The sequence below is a fragment of the Lepeophtheirus salmonis genome, chromosome 14 (assembly GCF_016086655.4).
Source record: "Lepeophtheirus salmonis chromosome 14, UVic_Lsal_1.4, whole genome shotgun sequence".
NCBI lineage: Eukaryota > Metazoa > Arthropoda > Copepoda > Siphonostomatoida > Caligidae > Lepeophtheirus > Lepeophtheirus salmonis.
In genome coordinates, this window is record NC_052144.2 from 10936614 (window position 1) to 10945311 (window position 8698).

An 8698-nucleotide genomic window follows, 5' to 3' on the forward strand; every position below is an offset into this window, starting at 1 on the left:
ATAATTAGATAATAATGAAAACTTTAGAAAATGAAAAATTCCCTTTGAAAGCCAACTAGAAAAAGCCACTCCAACTTTTAAGAACATGTTTTTAACACCTCTGGTTGAATTACACATAGACTCCATTTATAAAAGAACAGGAATACAATTTCTAGTTGATCTTTTGTATCTACTCTATGTAATGTAATATAATATTTTGGTTGTATGTTTCCAGATAAAAACACATCGGCTATTCATTTCAAAAACGGAGACTGATTAGTTATAAAATAAAAGTTGTTCAGAAGTCTGAGCTTAGTACCTAAGGCTATTATATTTCATTTTGAGCAGACTAGATACCTGGGATCTGGAGGTCATAAAACAAGCTCAATTTCTTGTGTCTCAGAGGTTTTTTTAAGGAATGGGGTGTCGTTTAAAACATGCACAAAAAAAAATATAACGAAAAACGAATTATTGTACACGGAAAAAGGGAGAACGTATATTGAATACGAATTAAAAAAGGGAATTAGGTAAATGCATTAAGTAGATGTAGCAAGTTAATATTAGTATGTATCTTCATTATGGTTGAAGGAGAAATATATTTTTAATTATTCTAATGGCCAAACGGATGGAAGAACAAGTTTTCAATAAATTCAAGAGCTATTTAAATCATTAATAAAATAATTCGAGATAACGTCCTCGTATATATATCTATCTATATATAAGAGCCATCTTAAGCCATCTTATTATTTATATAAAGAAATACAAATATATTACTAAAAATACTACTAAAATATTATTATAAAGTGCCGAATAAAATACTATGTAGCGTTTAATACTAAATAAATATATTTATTTTAAACATTGTGGCTAAAAAATATGACTATTTTTAATGGTGTAAATCGTATGTATTTTTAAGTTTTTTGTTTTTTTTGGAATTTGAAACCTGAAGAATGAATTTTCTTTTCCTTAACCGTTGTCTTTATTATTTAATTCCTGAGTAGTGAACTTCCATTCCTACTACATTCAATAGTATTCAAAACCTGATTGAACATTCTTGTGTGTTCATAAAAGACATTGAAAGTAACCTTGAGGAGTTGTTACAACGTTATAATTTTAAGTCCTTGTTAGAATCTGAGTAGGATCTAAGATTGACATTGGAGTAATTCTTGCCGATGTCCTTGTTTATTTCCTTTTCCACCCCCTCCCTTAATTCCCTAAATTATTTTCTATTAACGTGCCGAAAATACACAGAAGTTTAATCACTCAAAATGATAGCCTGGGAGGACCAAAAAAGATAAAAATCAGTTGTTATGATCGACTTATTTGGCTATTGAACTACTGATTTTGAAATTTTCCCCGTTTTTTTTAAAAGAAAAGTTGTGTTATGCAATCAAGGCAACGATGTCTTTTCTCTTCACCCCAAAATAACTCATTATTAAAAGGCAAGAATAAAAAGATTATTTTATGAATAAAAACCATCATCAAATATATGAGCTAGCTCCTACCCCTTACTAAAATCCTGCGCCTACACCCTGTAACTGCATGCCCATTGCCTTTGATGAAATTTAAAATAATATTTTTAATCGGAAACGTATGGAAACGTACTAAATTATCAGTAGCTATAATGGTATTATAGCCGGCCCGAAAATAATAGTATCGCGACAACACTAATAGTTATTCATCTTTATTTAATATTTATTTTTGATTCAAAGAAATTTAAATATACTATTTTATTAATTGATTTTTGGCTATGAAATTTGCATTTGTAATATACAACGTCAATAAATCATAAAGTTTTCAAAACAGTAGAGTAAAACTATATCAAATATTTAATCTTGAAATCAAGGAATTTCCACATTTTATATTTTAAATCATTCAAATATAGACACAATAACAAGAAAAGTATTTATTTTTTTTCATTTTGGTTCATAGATAACTGATGAAGGATATATTTAGGACAGAAAGAGAACGACTCCAAAATGAAATCCTATTCATCAGATAAAATTATTCAACAAAAAAATCATTTGTTTTTTTACTTATGGCTCTAAAGGATTAAAATCATCAATCCATGTTATTGATACATTGACTATTTGTTATTCGAAATTAAAAGAGGATTATTTTTACAGTTTCATTCAATATAACTATGTATCTATGATATAGTCGGACATGTCGTTACCCTTATTGTATCTAGCAATCTTTTCTCTCAAACAAAAGAAGAGAAAAAAAGCCAAAAATCAATTGGTAGTTAAAAAACTACCGGATTATTATTTTTCTGTTTATTAACCTTTTCTTCCCATGTATTTATTTATTATGACACTAATTTTTGTAAAAAAATTAATTCATTATGATATTTATATATACTATTATTGGAAAGAATAAAAGGGGAATAGAGTAAATTATATATATGCATATCTATTGACAAAATTTATTAATATATATATGTATACATTTATTTTCATCATCATTGGTACCGTTTAGATTACGAGAGGAGTCTGAGAGGGGCTAGCTATTTGTGGTCGAATGAGTCCCCATTGTTGACTTGTGAGCTAAATACTGGAGCTCACCTTTTGGGTCCACAATTTAATGTACAACTTGAATACCCTGTCAAGGATGGAATGGGTGTACAGAACATTTGAGGGAGTTGAAGTTGAATCACTTGAGCGGGGGCAGCAGGCGCAGTTGTTGAAGCTGATGTAGTGGTGAAGAAAGAAGAAACGACCACACGCCCCTGGGACTGCATTGAGGCTTATTGCTGCTGACTTGAATTACCTTTAGGACGGCTATTCGTATTAGGGAAACCGATGGCAGCACCTATCTGTTGATAAAATTGGAAATGCTAAGAGACTTGATCCAGTACGACACGAACAGAATTATCTTTCCGAGACGACTTCACCGTGAAGGATCCTTCACTTTCTCTCGCGGAAAAATGTCAATAAGGAACTAAAACTAATCATATTTAGTGATGACCATGAGAATATCGTTTCACTAGAGAGTTGTTCGTTTGTTATCATCATTATGAATCCATGTGGCACAGTTAATACGTGAATAAACATTTCTGCAGCCTTTGCCAAAGAAAAGAAGCCTCCACAGAGATCCTTTTCATGTCATTTTTAGATTTCTTAAACATGATTATTATTCAATAACTATTTAAAAATAGTTTAAAGTTGAAACAGAGTTAATTCTAATTCAACCGATCAAACACTGATTCGGGAAGAAAGAAGGAGAAATATTGACAGGTAACAACAAAATGCACTGTACATTTTTGTATTAGCAAGGTTACACAAAAATACAGGTGCTGCCAATCAATACAAAACAAAGCTAAAATGATTTTTCTCAAAATTGTGTGTGACTTACATTTGTATTCTTCAATGAATTATTGTCCATTCCTATAAACAAATTATACTTGTTAATCCCTTGGGTGCGTCGTAAATTTCACTTAAAGTAACCAAAATTAATTATCATAGTTAAATAATGATAAATTAAGAGAACTTATTTGAAAGGCCATATCAGGGTCAGTATATGTATCTTAATTTAAAATACAAGCTCTAAACTACATATTGCCAAAATTATTGGATAACTCATTCCACAAATTTGAATGCAAAGCCTTTAATTGTAACAATATCACCAAGTATGCCCTAAAAGTAATTTTAATGCTAGTTGCAAAATCACACGTTGCAAAATCTATCCAAATAAATAAAATTACCTTATACAGGGTGGACCCTTAATAACTTAAAATAAACCTTATATAACTCAAGAAATTTAAAGATCTCATTGTAAATAGTTTAGTTTTGTTATATATTATTGATTAATTGTCAACAAAGTATGCTTAAAACATTTTTTTGTCGCTTTTCAAGTACGAGATATAATAAAGTAATGAGATGGTAGTAATTTCTTAGTTTGTAAAAGTCTTGCACGCCTCCTAAAATTGTTTTAATGATGCTACAGCTTTTTCTATTTAGGCTCTATTCAACCGCAGAAAATGATCAACTTTTTGTCAATAAAAGCTCTGTTTCACCCAATAGGATCTATTGGATGCAAAAACCTGACCCAGTGTTGGTATAGATAGCCAACAGCTGTTCCGATAAGGCGCAATTGTTCTTTATGCTCTTGGAGGACAAAATTAACAGCATTTACTACGTGGGTAACATCTTGGAGAAAAGTTTCCAGGCATGTGCCAATTACCACTTGAGGTAAGGCAATTAATATTTTCAACAGGATGGTGTTCACTCTCATACGTATAACATGACGCAATTGTGGTTTGAGACTCATTTCAACAGTTTTTGAAGCAACGTCTTTTAACATCTATCCAGTACCAATTTGAAAAAAAACCTATTGATTTTTAGAAGCATGCTCATTTTTAGAGTACATAATCTTTGAAAAGCCTCATCCTAATTTGGATGCATTGATGGAGATGTCCCGTCCTTAATTGCCTAGTAGAATCATATCTGTAGATTCTGCAAAAGGGGAGCTTATTTTTTTCCAATTATGGATATGATATTCAATTGCATTGATGTAAACTTATAGGTTACCAATTATACCAATAAAAAAGTTATATGTGATTATTTATTTACATTATTAAGGCTCAATCCTGTAAATATAAAACTTATATTTACATGAAAGAAACGTAATTACTTATATTTTTTTATATGACTTCCACCCGTAGTGATAAGTGCCCCGATACGAGAGAAAAACTACTAAAGACCTTTTTTATAACTCCCTCGGGACTAAGCATATAACGTATTCTTAGAGATACTCCAAATTTGAATGATAAGTAAAATACGACTTCTTCTTAACAATGTTCCACTATAAATAGTTAAGCAAATTGAGATTAGAAGGAGACTATTTATTCAAACGACAATATTTTTTTGTACATTTCATTCATTTTTCTTCTCTCTGATGCTGTTATAAGGGGGCTGAGAACTCTTTTCGCTGAATAGCCCATTGAAATGGTTGAGTTGATTTTAATTTAGTCGTCAAAGTGGTACTGCTGTCGGCAGCTCCCTTTCTGTTTTACCCACTAAAGTGTTCGAGGCTTTATCCATATTGTAAACAGGTCTTTAGGATGGACGTATAAAACCCTAACCATGTCATTTTTTTTGCTCCTTCCGTGTGAAGGTGCTCTGATATCATGGTTTTGTTTGGGTTCATGCTAATAGTCTTAAATAATGTGTGTTTACTCTAAAATTTGGTCTGATGAATTAAATAGGTATATATTAATTCTATTAAATCAGTAGTGATGGGACAATTAATCGAAATCGGATAATTGGGTGTTGTTTCTGGAATCGGCATCTGAAAAGTAATGTTACATTTGTGGTTCCAATTCTTATATATTATTATTTATGACTGATATTTAACTATTTGTTACATTTCTAAGTTATAAAAAAAAATAATAGTAATAAATAAATATATCCTTTAAGATATAAAAAAACCTTGTGAATTTGAGTCTTTCAACTTATTACATACTCTAATAAATAATTTATTTTAAAAAATGCACGAAAACTGAGAAGAAACAAATTGACAAATAATTACACCTGAAAAAAAAGTTTTCTAAATACATGCAGTCGGTGAAAATATTGTTGTTTTATGGGAATAAGTTTTGTAACGGGATCTAGGAAAACTCGCCTTTGGAAAGTGTCCCGTGGGAATACTCACACTGGAAAAATTCGTCTTGAAAAAAGCTCGTCGGAGAGAGGAATCCCCTTCCTTTAATTTATGTAAATATTATATACATTAAATTAAGGAAGGCGATTTATTCTACATATAATCACATCGGAATAAGCTTCCGATTTTTTTTTTTTTTGAAATCATCCCATAACAACAAATGCCTTATGTAAAAAAATAACAATTTAAAATATGTTATTTGATTGAGGGTTATGAAACTCTAAATACAGAGCGGTTAAAGCTAAAGGACTTTTCATTGAGTCAAAATTCTACTCTACACATTAAAAAAACATACGATAAAAAGTTGCTCTACTTTGAAGAATACTGAACAACATTGAAAATTACATGAAATGAAATATACATTTAATTTGATTTTTTTTGGATTTTTAAATAGAAAAAAGATAATGGTTTAAAAGTTCCAACAAAACAATTTTCAAATCCCTTCGGGGCTGAATGTTTTTTTTATATATATTATTTAATGCATCAAGGAATTTTTAAAAAAAGAGAAGAAAAAAAGAGTTAAACTTCCTGTCAGTTAAACCTTTTTTTTTTTTTTTTTTTTTTTTATCTAAGTACATTATACTCCATTGCTCAAAAGCCACAATATATCGTTTCAAATGCACTAAATTATATCATATCATTTATTTTTATTTTTGCACATTATGAAGTTTTATTTTTTGCTTGCCTGCTGAATACAAAAAATTTCATGGTAAGCACGCGAGCTTCCATAATTTATACACACCTATACATAAATAATGCTGACTGCATGTATTTCAATCATCTTTCCTCTTTTATATTTTTTTTAATAATTCGCCAAAAAATATATCTGTAGTGATGATGAAAAAACAAAAAGAATGATTAAGATTTACAGAAAGAGCAGGGTGGCCTATTTCATATTTGGAATTTAAAAAAATATAAATTAATATTGATGACCACCAGAGTGATACGGAATTTGCAATACATTATACGGAATTAAACCTGGGGAGTGAACGAGCGAAATACATTAATAGAAAAAAGGTTAATGAATTTATTAAGTGAGAGGTAAATATAAATGTAAATACAATGTACACTAATAGAGTTGTATAGAATATGACCTTATCGAGTGTGAGATTTATGTTTTTCTTTGTTCTTTCACTCTTGGTGTTAATGCTCAAAATACCCTTTTTAGGAGGTTAAAGCCCTCGAAATGTTTTTTAATCCTTGTAAACCATATAGTCAGTATATGAGTTGTACACATAGTTTAACCTTTGCTCCCTTTTTGATGACTTTGGTGTTAAATATTCCTGGTCAATCATTACCCCACAAGTCATGGTAAATCCCCTTGTGATGAAATTGTCAGAACTATGAAAAGTTTAGTAGCAGGAGATAATCTGCAACGACCATTCAAAGATCAATAATTGAACCAAAAAGTTTCTTTAACTTCTACAGAGATGACACAGCAAGTAATATGCCGTTTATCTTGATAAAAGTGGTGTGTATCAATTGCTAGAAAACATGTAGAATCAATGTTAAATATGCAAAGACAAGGATCTATGTACAAGGAACTTACAATATTTTCAGCCAATCTTTGCCATCAAAAGACTTCCAAAAGAATCTAAGTACTGACTTTAGCTTGATTTTAATTATACACCTCCAGTTGTCTCAGTAAAAATATCGCAATTCGCTTCTTAGACTTACGACAATATCGTATGGATGTCGTGGTTACAAATGAAGATGACGATAAAAAAAAAATTTTATGTTTTTTCCATCTTCTTCTTATGACTGTCCTCTTAAACATGTTTGCTGGGTTCCCATTATATGTTATATGTGTGATAAGGAGTGATGCATTTAAGGCTTAGCTCTGAAACTTATACAGCAGTATAAATTACTTATATAAATAAATATATTTATGATTTTTTTTTTTTGGGGGGAGAACTATTTCAAATTATGTCCAACTTTATGAACAAGTGATATATTACAAACTATTAATATATTTTTATTTTTTTAATTATCAACTTCTTATCTATATTATGAATTAATGTAGTTTAGTTTTCTTTTGTCAGTATACTTAAATCATAAAATCAACCTAAGATATAAATATGTACGTAAAAATCATATTTTATAGCTAATGACTTATTACTTCGTTTTCATAGCGACTAGTGTTGGGTTTTGCTCAGAATACCCAAGGCTGGTCCAACACTGTTAGGGGTTTTATTTTTAGGGGCTCGAACTGATTCGCTCCTTTAAAGAAGTAAAGTTTCAGGGGCGTCCTCAGAGGGTAGGCTGAAGGGGCTGTAAACCCCCCTAAATTAAGGAATTTTAGATTTTTGCTAGAATTTTGCATCGTCATTCGGACAAATTATGTAGCTAAGCAAAAAAAATATTCGAATGATCTTTTTTTGGTATTTCTAGTGAATTTTAATAGTTTATTACAAAAAATTCATTTTTCTTATATATTTAAAATTTAATTTTCAAATTTTTTTGTAAAAAAAGAATATCTGAAATCTACTTTTTTATAATATTTTCAATAATATTTGATTTGTTAATTTTTTTTTTTCCAAATTTTACATTCTGTGAATAGTTTTTCCAAAAATATAATTTTTTTCTCAATAGTGATAAACTTTTGATTTAGAAAAAAAAAAGTGTATTAGTAATTTGTTTCCAAAAAATTTAATTTTTTTTGAATAGCTACAGTTTTTTGAATTTTTTTTTTAAATGTATCTGAACATCGAAAATTAAATTTTTTTCCCAAAAAAATTATTTTCTGTGGCTGACTATGGATTTTCGATATTTTTTTCCAAAAAATTTAATATTAGTAATTTTTTTATGATATTTATAGAATTTTTAAATTTTTCTTCAAAAATTTGATATTTGAAATTTTTTTAAAACCATGCCCCCAAAAATATAATCCTGCTGACGCCCCAAATTCCATATAGACTGGTCTAAAAAAATCGTTCTGGATCGGCCTCATTTAAAGTTCGACGCTCACATCAACTCACTCAAACGACTGTTACATAACAGCTACACGTCCAAAATGGTTGAAACTTTGGTGAGTAATTCTCAACTGATGCTAGATAGA